Genomic DNA, 16000 nt, shown 5'->3' on the forward strand with positions numbered 1-16000 from the left:
ACCCCTCATACATTAAAAAAAAGCTACAAAATAGTATATACCTGGGTTCAGGGAAATGGATATTTTCTCTTTGCTTCTTTTTGATAATCTTTGATGGTCTTTTTTTCTCTTCTGATGTTCTTTAGATGATCTGCATTACCTGATACTTGCATTTTGGTCATGCGTTGCTGTTGCAATATGATAAAAACAATATGTAATGTTTCACTTGTACAACTTTTGTTGAGGTATGATTAACATACAATGTTACATCAGTTTCAGGTGTGCCACGCAATGATTTGGTATCTTCAACTATTATGGGATGATCGCCACAAGAAGTCTGGCTAAGATCCATCCACACACATGGTTACAGACTTTTTTCTTATGATGAGAACTTTTAAAATCTACCCTTAGCATATCCAGCTTTTAAATTAAAAATCTTATATTATACATTTATTAATTATTATATTATATTTTTGTTTCATTCGTAAAGAATTTGAGCAGGCTAAAATGTATGCAATTCTGTAACTTTTTTAAAAGATGAAAATGAAGTTATTTGGATAAAGGACTAATGAAAGGAATCATAATTTTAAAAAGGTATGCCATGAAATCCTGAAATTATTAAAAATCACCATAGATCTTTCTCTAAAATTATGAAAAACTATACAAATATGCCAAAGAAATCTTTCATTGTGGGTTAGAAGTATGCCAGTTCATCAGGAGAAACATGGTCCAGGCAGTGAAGACAGAGGGTTTTCTTTTTTGAATTCTTTTAGCATGGATACAGAGTGGAGAAGTGAGCAGGGGGTTCATAGCATCTTTCTAGTAAATCAAGAGTGACAGTCACAGAGCTGTTCCATGGAAAAGGCCGCCTGAACATCTCCAGAAGCCCCTGTTCCCATCATTGTCTATGTGAGATGAGGGTGCCCCTTGGGAGTGTGCCTTGATGCCACACTTGGGCAGCCCTGTTGATAGAGTTTGCTGATCTGATGGAGGTCATAACATTAAATTCAGAAAAGATCATTCTAAAATGGCTCAACATTATTAAATTCTCCAGTGTCCTGCCTTAGTCCAGGGATACAATGATGGATCATGTACCTGTCAGGAAACTTTTTCTGAATATTATTTCCCAAGACTGAACTTTTGGCTCATGTTGGGCACTTGGAGGGCTGAGCATTTTTGTCCGTGCTTCATCAATCGGCTCAATGGAAGCTGGGTTTAAAGAGCAATTCCTGGGGTCAGTATGTACTCCTGTGCTTTAAAAATCTAAAGACAATATTACATCAATTCTGGATTCAGCGCCTTTAAATATGATTCATTGTATGCAAAATGGGAAGACAACATATTGTTTGAGGAAACATGAGTCTGGCAGACTTTCCTCTATCAATCTCACATTATAAAATTCCTTGAAAAAGTTATAATGTAGACAGTCATATTCCCAGAGATTGGCAAGGATTGACATTTTTAGCTTCTGAAAGCTTAAAGACAAAAGATCAGGAGTGGGTAACTATAGAGAGTCCTAATTAAGAACATTGTTTCTGTAGTCAAGCAGGTGGGGGTATGAAATCTTTATACCTCTAAGTTGCTGTGTAACTGGCCAGCCCATTCCCCATGTCTTATTTACTGCATCTGTAAAATGGGGACAATGATGCCTAGTTCAAAAGGTTGATGCGTGAGGAAAATGCAGTAATATACCTAAAGCTCATACAACATGCCTGACAAATTGGAAGTATTTAATAAATGGTGGTATTTTGTTTTTAATTAAACTCAGGTGGTATGTGGGAAAATGAATGGGTGAAAAAAGATGTGAGGTATATGAAAAAGGATGGAGAAAAAGGCAAACAGGGTGGCCTTTAGTGACTTTGTGAAAGGAGGTGACTGAGCAAAATGCGTGATTCTGCACCCAATGTCACTTGCAGACCCGGCCATGTCCCCTGACTGGTTCATGACTTTGATAGTTATTGGTATGTGTGTTGTGAAAAGTCACACTGCTCCAAAGAGTCTTGGAAGGTCATGAACAGACGGACGGGGCAGACGATTGCTATAGCCTGTGCTCAACGAGTGAAATGCCGACTCTGCACATTGTCAATGCTCCATTTTCTCTGTTGCTTTAGGCCCTTCTCTTGTCTGGACTTTGCTGATTGCAGGATAAATTAAATCTGTTCTGTTAAAAATAAGATCCTTCTATGGCAAGCTAATTGTCTATATACAGCCATCCCATTGTAAAATGAATCTTTAGAGACAAACTATCAAAGCCCTAAAAATTATTCTTAAAACAAGAAGCTGTTAAGCCAATTTGGATTTTAGATTAGGCTGAACTATGGCCAGCCACCGAGGATGGCATGATTTCCCGTTGTTCCTTGGGCGTCTCAACTGAAATAGAATTGGAGGGAATGGCACAGTGATTGACAGGGGCAAGTGATGGGTGCTCTGATGTCCTGCTGGGGGGGCTCACTTAGGATTCCAAATTAAAGGCAGCCACAGCCCCATGCTGGCTGCGCTGCCCCATGCAGACCCTGAGTCAATTCTGTGCTAAGTACTTACAATGTACAGATTAGCAAATACACAGGTTGAGGGTCTCTGTGTATCCTTTGTCTTTCAGAAATAAGTAGGCAGAGTTGCAATAGGGAGGAAATTGACTGGGAGCTGCCATGAATCTTTAAAAGCATTCTCTAAGCTTTGTATATATTTCCATGTGGTTTATGACAAGGCTCCTTGCATTTTATTGCATAATCTCTTCCCCAAAATATGATTATTCCTCTACTCTCCTTGAAAACCTTAATTAACATGCATTGGACCAAAAAAAGAAACTGATCTTTATTAGATGCTGGCTTTGTTTTTCTATATACAATAAATTATATCCCCCCTCTGAATTTCTACATTAAATATTACTATATTAATTTCACATAGCTGAAGATTTTGAGATGTTAAGTAACTCACTGAAGGCAACACAGTGAATGATACTGTCATTTGAATCAAAGACTCATATACAAATGAGTAAGATACAACCCTATACTTCTAGGAGAGTAGTATATTTATAGGTGATTGCAATGCAAGATAGAATAAGATTAGTGCTGCAATGAATGCCTGACTTAGAGCTTTGCACATAGTAAGCATTCTAGAAATGTTTATGATATTAATGAATAGGGAATATGTATGAAAAGTGTGGCCTATGAATATAACAACACCTTTGAGTATGAACTCTGAAACAGTGCTCATCTGTCAACAAATACATATTCAACCAAGTAATTAGTCTGTGAAAGGAATGGTGCAGGGCTTGAGTAAACTTAATCCGCTATTTTCAGAAGAATCTTTCTGTAACAGTTTAGAGATATTGGCTCTCATTGCTTGCCACCCTGCTGGCCACTCTGATCTTACATATCTCTTCTATGAAGGGAAGGTGTGTTATAAAGGATGAGGTCATCATGGACCACATTTTTGTAATGCCTCTCCTTGTTTACCTTTCCCAGACATAATGGACCTCTAATCTCAAGTATGTTCTGATGTATTAAAGGTCCTAGCTGAGCCCAAACTGAGATTCATTGCTTTCTAATGAATGGAATTGAGTGGTACACTTTCCCTCTGTCTCACCCTCCATTCTCCACCACCAAGCACCTATTTTAATTCACAGATTTACCTGGAAGTGAAAAATGAAAATGTTTGGAATGGGATGCTGCAGAACATTTATTTTTAGAGAAAACAGCAGGTGCTTGAGAGAAAGAATATTCACTCAGGAACCCAGCTGGAGGGCTGGGGAAGAATGAATGAGCACCTTGACAATTGGAACTTGAACTTGCAACCCAGTCCAACTCAGGAGGTGATGTGCCAGCTGAGGTGGGCGGGGGGGGGGGCGGGGAATGTCTACAGCTCTATGTGTATAGTAAAGGAGCTCACTCAGACTGTGAAACACCTAAAAAAACACCCAAGTATCAACCTCTTAATAGTTAAATGAAAGCATGAGAGCCCTTTCTTACGGCAAGCTGCTGGTTCATTGGGTACTGTAAATAAGTGTTAGGGACACTTGTGCCTGAAGACATTGGTGAAGTCTGTTCCTTAGGAGTGGAGGGTGAGGGCAGAATGGTTGCTTTGCCAGCCCTGACAGAGGCAGCAGTGAAGACAGCTGGATCTAAAGTCCCAGGTTTATGAGCCTAGTTGTCAGAAGAATCTTGAGTCAGCAGCTGAGGATAGCATGGCCAAGCACCCAAAAGTGAAGCAGTTTCTGGGGATGACCGAGAAATGCTGTGTGGGCTTTTCAAGATTTCTTCAGTGAGCTGGGATGTTTTCACTGTCTGAAATACTGTTTAACTTTCTATCTGCATCAACATGGATAATTCTCAAAAACAAAATGTTGAGTGGAGAAAGCAGATTGCAAAAGGATAAGTACAATATGCCGCCACTTTCATATATGTTTAAAACACATATTTGTAATGATGCATATATGTATATATATGCTAAACATTTTTCAAAAGCATAGATGGAGAGGAATACAGGATGCCAGTCACTTTGCTGAAGATGACCTCTGAGAGAGGGGAGCCGGGCGAGGGGTATACCGTGCATTCATTATATTTCCCCCGACACATTTCTGAAGCAAATCTGGCACAATTTTAATACTTGTCATATTTAGGAGATAGGTTCCTTTTCTTATATTTAATAATGTATTTTAAAGAATTTGTAGGTAAATATTGAAAAAGCAGACTTAGTTGTTAGTGGTAAAGCATTTGTACATATAGGCTGGTGGGGCCTGGCAACATTGAGCTACATATATAATGTTATTATCTTTATGGAAAAGGGTTAAAATTATCCCAGGGATCTACTTGCCTTGAGAGTTAGACACATGGAAAGTTTCAGCTTTATAATTTGCCTGGGTTTGAGTTATCCATACACAAAAAGTTATCTGTAATTGTTGTGAAAGTAGAAATGTGATTTTTTTCATTATCCATGCATAGCTCAAAAGCAACTAAGGACATTATGTTCAACCTCTAAAAACTTTACCGTTTGGGTAAGATTAAATGATAATGCATAGGAAAGTTGTGATTGAATGAGAAACTAGCTCATGCAGGAAATCTGTATGTAATTTTAAGTGTAGTCTGCTCATTCGTGAATGCTATTATCTGTTCCTCTATTTCAGACCCAGCTATTTGTCTCTACACATGTGTGTCATCTCCTTGACACAAGTTTTTGATTTCCATTGCTTTATTTCAATTAAATAGAACAGAAAGTGGAACCCTAAAGAAATGATTCCTTAACTTCAAAGGAAATCCAAAGTTTTAAATTTTTTATTTTTAATCTAGTATTTATATTTTCCCCTTTCCTCCTCCTTGAAGGGATGGAAAGTAAGTGGAATACCTATATTTTTATTCAGGAATGGGACACAAAATTATGAGATGAGGAAGAGTAGGTAACATTTCTTTTAATCCAGCACCTAGAAAAGGAAGCTAAATGAAAAAAGATTGTAGAGATTTAGGGGGAAAGATATAGTTTATATTTTTGTGTGTGTGAGTGTGTGTGTGTTTTGGGGAGATGGGGCAGAAGGAGGGAGTTCTTATAACCAAACATTTGCTCTGTGCTCACGTGACTAGAGAAGCTATCCATCCCAGTGGTCCTGAGGACAGACAGCAACTTCCTCAGATCCCACCTGCCCCTCCCCTTATGCAAACTATCATCATGTCCCTCATTGTACACCAGGACCTCATTCCTGTTTTGCATTCTCCTTTCCAAAATGATGACCCCTCTGGAAACTTTTTCATCATATCTGTCTCACAGACACACAGACACACACCCCAAGAGTCACTGCATCCAACCTGGTATTACTAATACCAATTTTATGAATATTCTTCTTTTCTCCAAGAAGAACATAACTTCCTGAGGATAGGGACCTTATGTTTTTCCATTTTGTTTGTTCTTTAGTTCACACAAAAGTCCCAGTAAATGAGACAAGCAGATAAACTCTAGGTTCACCTGGAAAGAGACTTTATCTCTTTTGTACATGGGAAGTAAAGACACTGAGAGTGGAATCCGTAGTCCAAGGATGGGTAGTGAGGGTCCTGGAGTGAGTCTAACCCCTAAACCCTGCTGTGGCTGAAGCCCTGTTCTGGTTCAAGACTACTGCATTACGAATAAAAAAACTGACCCCCCAACCCCAGCCCAGGACCTGCCTCTCTGCACATTAGCTTGCTATGGTAGGTGGCCAAGACTTTGGAGTCAGACAATCTGACTGCCTTTAATTAGGGGAAGTTGTATAACCTTACCAAGCCTCAATTTACTCTCTAAAACAGAATTAACAAAATTTTCACAGAAGATTTGGTGAGGATCAATTCAACTGGAATATTTGTATGTACTCATCCTAGGACGTAGCAGATGCTCAACGAACTTCAGCTCCATTCTCTCTGCTGGGCTTCTATTAGGCAGCTGGTATCAGCTTCACATAATCTAAGCTCTGGGTCTTAAATCTTTTTCCGAATCAAACCAAATGACAAAGTATGTCAAGGCAAAGCTGCCTTCCTCACCTTGAGCTTCAGTTATGTAGTTCTTCCATCACTATACCAACTTCATTTACATGTCAATGCAACTCAATTTAAACCCCACATTTTCATGGCATTTGGACCTTACAATTTGAGCTGTTGATTATCCTCTTTAAACATCAGCCAGATTAGTACCTCTGACCTCAATGCCACTCATTTTTGGATTTTTCTCTTTCCCACTAATCCCATGCTAGGATGCTCAATGGCTAAGCCTGCCTTAACACTATCTTGCATGAAATTAGATCTGAGATAAGATTGGAATCCAGCTCCCCTAACTCTCAGTCAACAGCTCCTTCTATGCTGCCTGTCTACAGTAGATATCCAAAAATAGATGCTGATTTATCTGTTGAGATACAGAAAAATGGACCAAATCAAAGCAGATGAGCTATAACTGATTGAGAATGGGTAGAGGACTACAGTACTACAGAGAGGAGGGTGAGGGTATTGGTACATTGACCTAGAAATATAGGGCAGAACTGGGATATAGTAAATAGATTCTATTCTATTGTAAGCCTGGTGGTAGTAAGAAATTTAGGATGCTGAGAAAGGTAATATCGAAACAAAGGATATTCCGTCTCTAAATGACTGCTTACTAAGTTGGCCTACTATCAGCATGAAATGTGTACATTCTTTTATGATTTATTCAAAAAACATAGCTTGAGCATCACATCCGATGATGTTTATGTACCTCCTCAATTCTTTTGGCTTCATCTGTCTCCTGGGCCCTAGGGCTTTTGGTCATGGAGAGCCCTGGCTGCCACTGGTAATCCCATGGCTACAGCAGAAGTTACTCATCTGTGTGTAGCACCTACTTTCTCAGTCTCCCCTAGTGAATGCTGAGCTCTGGCATCACCCCTGTTATGTCATTTGTGATGAAGCTACATAGATCTGGAACCCAGGCTTGACCTGACCAGATCTGGGTGCACTCTTCTTCCTGTTACTCCACTGTAACTAAGATAAAGCACCACAACACAGGGCGTAGAATCCAGCTTCCCTAGTAACTGTGTAGTGCTGGTAATAGAAGAGGTTAGGTAGTGAACTTACATATTGGAGAACCTTGACCAATGAGAGAAAAGAAACAGGATATAAATTTCTTTTCTTCCCTCTCTCCATTCCACCATTCTAAGTCACACTGATTGTGTTTAGCCCATCTGGAAACATCCTTCATGTCTGACCAACTGGCTATGTGTCTTGCATAGCTGTAGCCAGCTTGCTAAAGGAGAGCCCTGACTGTGATCTCATATTTGCTTCTCCTTTCATAGTTCACTTTCTTTTTCCCTCAGTCTTGCTGTCCTGGGATGGGCTTTCCCAATAAAGAATTAGCACTCAGTGTTTGCCTTGATAATATCTCTATGGAAACCACGCCAGCTAAGAGGAATAGCTAATGAAAACTAGATAACATGCTAGGTATGGGACATAAAGCAGAGGGTGCAGACATGATCCTTACCCTTATGCAGTTTTCCATATAATGGGAGGAACAGGAAACACACAACTGAACAAAAATAAAGAGAAAAAGAACACACTTGTGGTAAGTGCTATAAGGAAAGAACGTGACTTCTGATAGGTAATAATGATCGCAGAATGAAGATAAAGTCAGTTTAAATATGGAGAGTTAGGAAGGTCTCTCTGAGATTATATTTAAACTGAGACCTGAATTAGAAGGAGTTAGCCATAATACCATAATACGAGCAGACAAAAGAGACTTTTGTGCTACCAGAGTAGATAGCATGAGGCAGAGCACTACAGCAAGAATGAGCTTTGGGTGTTAGGGGCATTCAAGAAAAGATAAGGGTGGTTAGATCGTCATGATCAAGGTAAGAACTGACTGATTTCAGGCTAGGGAGGATGTAAGAGCCAGAAGCTGTTAAATAAGGTTACATTTTATTGTAAGTGCCACTGGAAGCTGCTAGAATGCTTTAAGCAGAGATGGTACACTAGAATCGGTGGAATATTAATTCCAATTCTAATCCAGGTATCTCTTGTATTTATTTTCATACAAATAGTACCTAAAGCTCTAATAAAAATAATGAAAAGGATTATAGAAATCAATATATGGAAGTAAATTTTTTAACTTATACTCTGAATTAACATAAGCATAAATATTATACACACAAATATGTAGAGTATGGGTTGATTTGTAACCAGCACTCTCTCCCCAATAGGAAATTATCATATATATAATACTACTTGTCTTTTGTCCAGCTAGTCCTGCAGTGTTTTTCAGTCTGATTGTTATCTGCTTTGCCCTATAGTCATTCATGTTGGTTTATTCCCTTGTATTCAAGAAAGTTCTAAGTATTTGTGGTGGGAATTTCTTAAAGTTCAGAGCATCTTTTGCTTCATTGAGAGTTTCTCATTAACTTAGTTCTATTGCTATGGCTGCCATTAGTGCAATCTACTAATTCACAAACTCACAGAAGTAGGGAAGTATATTTTGCTAATGTGCAGGGCACAATGCCCTCTACACGATGCTATCTACATAATGTCATTTACAAAATGCCTGCTGCAACTGCCAGGGGAGGGTTTCTACAGACCCATATGTGTTAGGGTGAAGGCAATGTATCTTCTATACAGAGAAAGCTCTCCTTTATAACTCTAAGTGCTTCTCTCTGTGGTTTTTACCTGTTTTCAATTGTCACACTTCTCCAAATTACCTCTCTGAAGTTAGGTTTTGAACTACCTGGTGCCTGTTTAAGTGTATTTTATTATCAAAGAGCTGGCAGGGTTTTTTAGAATAGTTTTACAAAGCAACAACTCATGAAAATGAAAATCAAATACTGACATTTTCCTAGTCTGAGTCGTATAGAGGCAGGGTTGGCAGTAATCAAGGTGATATATTTTGGGGGAAGAGGGCAACAGAATTGTTGAATTACCAAATGTATTCTTTTCTGGCCAGTAATTGCACCATGGAGACATATCTCTTTTCCTTGGTTGAAATTCAGGACATAAGTTAGCAACCCTTGAGCATGGATTTGTTCACCACATTGATTTATAGAAGACAGTTGCCTGAGATGAAATGGGACATGGCAGAGATTTTGACAGAAGAGGATGTAGGCTGTCTGGAAGGGCAGAGCTATAAGGGAGGTCTATAAACAAGAGCACCCAAGAGAATGCTGGGTGCCCAGGGGAGGTGGTTGCATTGGTGCTGAAAGCAAAGATGGTTGTGCGCCAATTTCTAACTTCAGACTGCCTCAGGCAGCATTGTTAGATTTCAAGTCCCATTAAAGGACCCTCCTTTTTAAGCAGATGGCAGCTTCACTCATAACAAAGAAAACAACTGTGGTGGAGAAAAATGGCCAGATCAAGCTTCAAAGAAGCAAAACACCAAGGGAAACATTACTACTATTTCTTGGAGAGTGAATCAGTGAAAAAAAAATCTTTAAATGGAAATTATTTATTGAAGAGAGTCAGTATTATCAAGTGCATATGGGCTCTAGATCTTTTCAGACTTTCTGCCTCCTTACAGGTTGATGAGGAAATAGCATTAAAATGTTTAATTCCAAATAAAATGTGTTACAGACTAGAACATATTTTTGTATTGGGCATGTTTTGTGTCCCCATTGGAGTAATTTAAGTGAAGGTTTGAGGAGGTCTCTCTGCAGAGGGGAAATTTAAGTTAAGCAATAAAACTTTGAGTAATCAAAATAATATCCTACCCCTTATTAAGAAACTTTTATTTCATTGGCAAGAACATATAATGTCTTTGGCTTAGCTTATTTCTAGAAATAAGCTAATTTAAAAATAGCATATTTAAGAAAACCTAAATTCTATAGAATTAAATGAATGAATCAAATGACAATTATGTGTTGCTTATATGCAGCATGTAATTTGATGAGCACAAACAGATGTGTGCATACTAAAATTTGCACACATGCTTGCACACACGTGTGTATGGACCTTATTAAAGATTGAATTTGGGAGATTAGATAGATAGATTTCAAATCAATTGGTACAATTGGTGTCAACTAAGTCTACTTACATCATCACATGCTCTGTCATCATGGGCCCCATACCCCAAGTTCCACCACCAAATCTGACCAAGGTTAAATCAGCCTAAGTATCAGGAATCTTTGTTTTTAGTGCCACATGTTGGTTGTTTTAACTCCTTCTTCTGATTTTTGACCCTCTATTTTACCTGAAGCTTGCTTTCCTATGGAGAAGGACCTCAACTCTTATTTCATCTCCATCTGGCTTACATTTGATCTGTGGTTTGGGGCACTACCTAGTGCTTTATGTTGTTTTTCCAACACATCTACACCTTCCTGATCCTGGCTGCTCACAATGTCCCCAAAACCTGCTTCTAAGAATTATCCTAACATGAGTGCATGGAACTTCCTATCATCGGACTGGTTTAATGGGGATCTAAAATTTAGTATGGCACATGACTTTGGCAGAGCATCTTTAGTAAACTTGGTCCCTATAATTGTGTAATCCCATTATAGAGCTTCTATCACATATCATACATATATTGATGACCTGATTAGATTTGCATTATTAATACAAAGATGAATAAAATACAGGGTTTAATTCTCAAGGATCTGGTAGGTGAGAGAGACCTGTAAGTAGTTTCAATACAATATAATAAGTGCTAGGATAGTGGCTGACATCAGGTAAGAAGCACAAGTAAAGGGGAATGACTAACTCTATTTGTAGGTGAGGGGTCATTTGTTCCATTTTTCCCAGGAAAGCCCTGGTTTATGACTCTTGTCCCCAAATCTGTTAGAATTTCATATTAGTCTCACTTTCTTTCATTCTCCAAATTGTCACAGTTCAGAAAAAATACTATATAGTGACCCTACTTAGAGTGGAAGGTCAAGCAAATTTTATAAGAAGTTACAAGAAATAAGATCAAAATGATAAGGACTTGGCCAACTTGGTAAAACAAAAATGGAGATTACTGGCCAAGGAAATAGGTCCAGTGACCTGAGCAGTGTGAGGATATGGAGAGTGTGTTCACATGGCTGTGCCACATGAGGCAGGGGTGGTGTGCTCTGGGTTGGAGGAGTAACCAGGAGCCAGCAATGGAGGGCCTTCTCTGCCAGGTCAAAGAAATTGTACTTTTTCTTGTAGACAGTTGAGTCACATTAAAGTTTTTAACCAAAAGGATGACAGGATTAGGTTTGCATTTTAGAAATAATGGGCAAAATAGTTGAGTAGGGAATAAAACTTTAGGCAGACAGGATAATTGGGAAACCATTGTAATAATCCAAACAAGAAATGTTGCAGGAGTAAGCTAAGGCAGAAGCAGGGAGGACAGAGAATAGAGAAAAGACTTTAAAGCTATTCCTAAGGGAGTTGATAGACATTAAAGGTCTACCTGAATTGCAGGTTAAGAGAAAAGGAGGAGCCTAGATCATACTCAGTGAACAGCTGGATTGTCAATCAGGAGCTCTTAAAAGAAGTATGGGCTGCAAGTACAGTTATGTGAGTGTGAGTAGAAAAGAAAAGTCTGAAATACAAAAGGAAAATCCAAAGCCAGAACCTGTCCCTCTAACTTTATCTGGACAATGTAAGACTAGGGGATTACAAATGGAAAAAATCTTTAGGAAAAATACATGCAAGAGAATTATATGACAAATTAGTTTTGGTGAAGTGATTATGATAAATGTTGGCACTAGAGCTTCAATTGCCAGGACAATTTTTGTTATTTATTAATGTTATTCTTTTTGAATGTATTATCTCTGAACCACTGTTATATATAAGAGGGATTTCTTATAGACAGAAAAAAGTGCTCTTCCTCGCAAGATCCATTTTGAAATGATTAAAATGTATTATTAAAGTTATTGGTGAAAGTCCCAGTCATATGAGTCAACAGTAAGCAATATTTATGATAGTGTGTAATTCTCACACTCCTTGTATTTGGGCAGAAATAGAGTGCCCTACTCAAAGAGCATCTAGCATTTGCCGCAACCAAAGGAAAAAAAATAGTTGAAGTACTTCTCCCAATTGGCAAGTGTCAACTAGAAATAAAGTTTTAAATATTATTAATCCTTTTGGGAACTTCTGATGAATATTTTAAAGTAACATTTCTAGTAAGTGTTGCTATTTTAATGACACAAATTAGGAATGGGTGATAATTCACATAATATTTATAAATAAATTGATACATAATGAAACTTAAAAAACAGTTGCGAAACTTTTTAATTTTCAAGGCTGTTCACTAAGAAGATGGAACTGACTTAAAAGCCATAAAATTAATAGTTTCTTTTTTTAAAAAAATTGAAGGATTAAGTAATAACAAAATGTTCCAAATGCTTTCAGCTTCTGTTTTTAGAAATTAATTGTTAAGAGCAGATCTATTTATCATATACTGTTATATGAAATTAATGTTTTATAATATTTTGTGTTTTACACTTTTTAGTGACATCTATACATACCTTAGAGTATAATATAAACACACCAAGCAAAAATATTTTCAAAAGATAGTTTAAAACTGAAAAAAGGCAATTTAAAACTCAGCAATTTACTTAAGCAGAATTAACTCCCTCTTTCTGCCTCTGTTTTTCACAATTAATTAAATCTTATCATGTCACGTACTCTTTGGCCAAAATGTTTTGTTTGTCTCTGGTATTGGATGCTGCCGTATGTCCCCCAGATCTCTTCCAGGACTAACATACTTATTACCGTAGCTTCTAGGAGTAATGGCTGCTGAGACTGACGGCTAGATAACCCTCTGGGAATTGCTTTGGCCGGAAAAGCTGCCTAACACAAGGTTAGCCCCTCTTCTCAAGATCCAGCCCACATCCAAAGACTGTTTGTAAGGCCTACCAAAGTTCATTCCCTTCGCCTCAATCTGGGATATCTCTGTGGGAGCAACTGAGGATTCTATTGCATGACAGTTTCAGTTCTGTTTCCTTTACCCTCCTGCAGGTGTTGCTCCCAAGAATATCCCCTAATAAATCACCTGGATGAAAATCTAAGCATCTCAGAGTCTGTTTCCTGGGGAAACTGACAGATAGTGCCAATAATAGTCTGAGGGAGCAAGTCCTAGAATAGGACTTGGGAACAGGATCCCATTTGAATGGTTAGGTAGATGCTGTGGACCTTGTGTCACCCCAAAACTCATACGTTAAAACTATAACCCCAATGTAATTATATTTGGAGACAGGGATTTTAGAATACAAGTAAGATTAAATGAAGTAAAAAAGATAGGATTGGTGGCCTCATAAGAAAAGAGAGAGAAATCTCTCCTTATCTTCACTATGTGAAGATACATCAAGAAAGTGGCTATCTGCAGGCCAGGAAGAGAATGATATTGGCACTATGATCTTGGATTTCCAGAATCCAGAACTGTAAGAATATAAGTGTTTTTACTGTTGTTTAAGTCACCCAGTCCATTGTATTTTTTTTTCAATTAAATTTTCTTTTTATCAGTGTTGTATAGTTTTCTAAGTACAGGTCTTTCAACTCCTTGGCTAGGTTTATTCCTAGGTACTTTATTTTTCTTGTCATTATAGTAAGTGGATTTTTTTTCCTGATTTCTGTTTTGGATATTTCTTTGTTGGTATACAAAAATGCCTTCAATTTCTGAATATTGACTTTGTATCCTGCTAACTTGCCAAATTCACTTATTAGGTCAAGTAGATTTTTGGTAGAGACTGTAGGATTTTCTATGTACACTATCATGTCATCTGTAAACAATGACAGTTTTGCTTACTCCTTTCCAATTTGGATACCTTTTATTTCTTTTTCTTGTCTGGTTACTGTGGCTAGGACTTCCAATACTATGTTGAATAGAAGTGGTGAAAGTGGACATCCTTGTCTTGTTTCTGATCTTAGTGGAAAAGCTTTCAGTTTTTGCCCATTGAGTATGATGTTGGCTGTAGGTTTGTCGTGTATGGCCTTTATTATGTTGAGGTATGTTCCCCCTGCTTCCACTTTGCTGAGTGTTTTTATCATAAATGGGTGCTGTATCTTACCAAATGCTTTTTCCACATCCATTGATATGATCATGTGAGTTTTATCTTTGCTTTTGCTTATGTGATGTATTACGTTTATTGATTTGCAAATATTGTACCATCCTTGCATCCCTGGGATGAATCCCACTTGATCATGGTGTATGATCTTTTTAATGTATTGCTGGATATGGTTTGCCAATATTTTGTTGAGGATCTTAGCATCTATGTTCACCGGTGATATTGGCCTGTAATTTTCTTTCTTTGCTGTGTATTTATCTGGTTTGGGGATTAGGATGATGCTGGCTTCATAAAAAGAGTTTGGAAGTCTTCCCTCTTCTTGGATGTTTTTTAACAGTCTGAGAAGGATAGGGATTAGCTCTTCCTTAAATGCTTTGTAAAATTCTTCTGTGAAACCATCCAGTTCAGGGCTTTTGTGTGCCAGGAGGTTTTTTATTACTGCTTTGACTTTATCAGATGTTATCATTCTGTTAAGACTTTTTGCTTCTTCTTGATGAAGTTTTGGAAGATTATGTTTTTCTAGAAATTTGTCCATTTCACCTAGGTTTTCAAATTTCTTGGCATATAGTTCTTCATAGTAATTTCTTCAATCCTTTGTATTTCTGTGGTATAAATTGTAAACTCTCCTCTTTTATTTCTGATTTTTTTTTTTTAATTTGGGCCCTCTCTCTTTTTTTCTTGTTGACTCTGCTTAAAGTCTTGTCCATTTTGTTTATCTTTCCAAAGAACCAGCTCCTGGACTTATTGATCCTTACAATTGCTCTTTTAGTCATTTAATTCTGCTCTGGTCTTGGTTATTTCCTTCCTTCTACTTGCTCTGGGCTTAGTTTGTTGTTGCTCCTCCAGTTCCTATAGATTAGGGTTAGGTTATTTGAAATTTTTCTATCTTTTTTAGGTAGTCCTGTATCACTATGAACTTCCCTGTCAGGACTGCCTTCACTGTGTCCCATAAATTTTGGATGGTTGTGAGTTCATTTTCATGTGTTTCCAGAAACTTGTTGATTTCTTCCTTGATCTCATTCTTAACCTGTTCATTGTTTAATAGCATGCTACTCAATATCCATGAACTTGAGTGTTTTTGAATTTTTTCCTTGAAGGTTGGTTTCTAGTTTCAAGCCCTTGTCGCCTGAGGAGATGATTGATATGATCTCAATTTTCTTGATTTTGTTGAGGCTTGCTTTGTGTCCTACCATGTGGTCTATCTTTAAAAATGTTCCATGTGCATTTGAAAAAAATGTATATTTTGCTTCTTTGGAAAAGAAAGAAATTAAGGAAGACCTAAACAAATGGAAGCATGCACCATGTTCTTGGATTGGAAGAATTAACATCATCAAAATATTCATACAATCCAAAGCAATTTGTAGATTAAATGCAATCCCTATTAAAATATCAATGACATATTTCACAGATATAGAAAAACATTTCCAAAATTTATATGGAACCATAAATGACTGTGAATAGCTGCAGCAATTTTGAGAAAGAACAAAGTAGGTGGGATCACAATACCTGATATCAAAGTATATTACAAGTCCACTGTAATCAAAATAATCTGGCATTGGCATAAGAACAGACACATAGATCAATGAA

The sequence above is a fragment of the Phyllostomus discolor genome, chromosome 3 (assembly GCF_004126475.2).
Source record: "Phyllostomus discolor isolate MPI-MPIP mPhyDis1 chromosome 3, mPhyDis1.pri.v3, whole genome shotgun sequence".
Taxonomy (NCBI): Eukaryota; Metazoa; Chordata; class Mammalia; order Chiroptera; family Phyllostomidae; genus Phyllostomus; species Phyllostomus discolor.